The sequence below is a fragment of the Lupinus angustifolius genome, chromosome LG16, assembly GCF_001865875.1.
Source record: "Lupinus angustifolius cultivar Tanjil chromosome LG16, LupAngTanjil_v1.0, whole genome shotgun sequence".
In the NCBI taxonomy this organism is placed as follows: Eukaryota; Viridiplantae; Streptophyta; class Magnoliopsida; order Fabales; family Fabaceae; genus Lupinus; species Lupinus angustifolius.
Window position 1 is genome coordinate 15,019,493 of NC_032024.1, and position 2,945 is coordinate 15,022,437.

The 2,945-nt window shown below is 26.3% G+C and overlaps 1 protein-coding gene across 1 annotated transcript in view; it reads left to right on the forward strand.

The window, feature by feature from the left end:
• The window catches only part of LOC109328907 (delta(12)-fatty-acid desaturase FAD2-like), a 6,740-nt gene continuing 4,622 nt past the window's right edge, over positions 828-2,945 (forward strand). Inside the window, exon 1 of the mRNA XM_019562548.1 lies at positions 828-904. The gene's annotated coding sequence lies outside the window, so the exon portion shown is untranslated. The remainder of the gene's footprint in view (positions 905-2,945) is intronic.

The window sequence follows — 2,945 nt, forward strand, 5'->3', positions numbered from 1 at the left end:
TTTATATTTTGCATACACTATTCCATTTATATGATTGTTTATTATGGTAAATATTGTTTATATTTGTATGTAAAATATATTATTTATTTTTTTGTACTATCAATAGTATCTCCTCATCCTCTTAGGTAAAGAACTAATTTATTTCTAGATGTGTGATTGCCCTTCTCAACAAGTGTCACTCACATGAATCAAATCATTTACCTTTTGGTTATTCGAAGATTCTAGTGAGGTCTTACACCACTAGACCAACGTCTAGTTTGTATATATTGTTCATTTTGTATAAAGTTTATACAAATTTGTATATATTTTTTAAGTTTTGTTTAGGGCAGTCCATAAGCCGGTCTTCCCCATGTTTAAGGTGGACATGATATGATGTTTCATGCCTTATTTAAAAACAAGCATGATCATAAACGCCCTAATTTAGACGGGCATTGTGTGTACATGAACATATCAACCCTAATTATCAATATTACTCAAAACAAAATGAATGAGTTTTGAGTGGTTCCAACCCATTGGCTCCTTTACTAGTATCACTTTGATGTTTGGGAAAAGTAAAAATTCAAACTCATATTCAAGATCGTAAATATGAATCAACATAGTTTATGTGAGAGTCATAATTTTTTTTATAAAAGAACTAATTAGACTCACATTTAATATTCTTATAGATCATTTTAATTTTTTTCAAAAATCAAGTTGATGCACAATAATGGAGCAAAATATATCTTTAACTTATAAAAGAAAATAAACAAAAACAGTTAGACGGGAAATTAAAATTGGAGGAGGAAAAAGTTGACACAAATGCTTTATAAATAGTGTCTCCTATGCGCCTCTTCCCTCACTCCCTCGTCCTCACACGTTCAGCGACTCCCCCAACATAACCCTTCTCTTTCACTTTTTCTTCCAGGTACTTCCCCTTCTTACTCTCAAACGATGTCGTTTTTCTTTTATCTTCTCTCTGTATCTGTCCTTTTTTACTCACTCATTGGTTCCAATAACTCGATCTTACTTAGTTTTTTGATGGCCAAATAAATATTTTCAAGATTTTCCATCTCATATAAGCTAAAGAGAAAAAATATGTTTATACTGACATTATAATCTTTGTTTACATTGGTATTGTATTATTCATTATTTATTTTTTAATTATCATTGATTTTTAAATAAAAGAAATATAAATGAATGTACTGAATGTATATTTTTATACTGATAATGTATAAATATTCGACACATATTTTCTTATGATATTTTATATGAGAATGATCACTTTATATACAAATTAAATTATATTAGTTATCCTCATTCTCATACATTCATATTTTAAATTCAAAACATGAAATGAGTGAGTGAAAATGGTAAAGAGAAAAAAAATCTTATATGATTTTTAATTTTCACCATTATGATCAGTTGTATTTAAAAAAGAATGATTGTGATTAAAAATAACTAATATAATTAATTTAGGTGTAAACTGATCTCATCTTTATTATTCAGTTTAATTTTGATATCTATAATTTAGTTTCAAACCCATGGCTATGCATATAGTTATTTTTCTTTAGGTAGATAGTGTACAATGATATTAATAAAGAAAAAGATGTATGTTTTAATATAGTATGATTTTTATATATTATCATTTGTGTCATTTACTATTTGTATTCAATCATTATTGACACTTCAAAAAATAATAATTTAAATGAATGGTAGATAATGTAATAATTGTGTATAAATCTTTATATAATAATGTATACATAAGCGTTGTGATAACCGGCCGATAGTCCAATTGGTCTAATCGAAGACTTTGAAATTACTCTAGTTTGCAGTTTTAACGGAATGAACAATTTGATTGCTTTAAACCGGAGAAATTTTAGTCCGATCATATTAAATGTAATTAAAGTGTAATAACTCAAGAAATAAAACATACACTTCACTTAAAATTAAAAAAAAAATGCTGCTCTAATGTTGTTTTAATTCAGTCCTAAAAAGTAAAGTGACTATATATTATATATAATTATTAATTATAAAAATTTTGTATTTATATATAATTATATTTATAAATAAAAATGAATAATTATATATGAAATCACTTAATCCAATCAAACAGTTAAACTGATTAAATTGATTAAACTTAATATGTTACATCTTCCAATTTAATATTCAATTCGAGTTTGAGAACCTTGAGTAGATATTATACCGATATTACTATGCTATGCGCATAGTCGATATTGATTTGGGACCATTTGATTGGTATCTTATGAATATCGTCATTCTCTACACTCACTACTGTTAAAAAGTATTCTCAACAACGAAATTACTGTTGACAACTACCTAGTTGATTTACAATTTGCATACTTTTTTATCTTAATACCCATTATTTTTGTTTATAAACTGAAAATTTTATTTTGTATGGAGATTTTTCCAGCTAAAATATACATAGGTTACGTGCATTTTTTTCGTGGTGTGAAACATGTGGATCTTCAAACCAAATCTTTTATCCGTAATATTATACTACTAGTATCATAAATTATGATTGATCAAAAAATATATTTAATAATTAAAATTTTAATATATTTATATCAATCTATCATAACACATGAAGTGACATAGCATAAAAGAAGTTAGCTTGTCGATTGGAAAAAATCTTGGATTTTATTTGATTTTGTGGACGGTGCTGAAATAAGTAATAAATTAATAATTAATGCAAATGTTGATTACGACGTGAGGAGTTACTTTAATAGGTACTCTGTGGCCTCACATTTTCAACCTAGAACCTACCCCAAGGGGGTTAATGTTCATCTCATTTCACATCCTCTGTATGAAATAAAAGTACGTTCTTTAATATAGTCAGTCCAATTTAATGTTGTTTAACGATATTAATAAAAATTTAATCTGACAATATTGTGGAACATATTTACTGGAATTCATTTTTTAATGTTTTCCTTTCTTTTTTTTTTTTT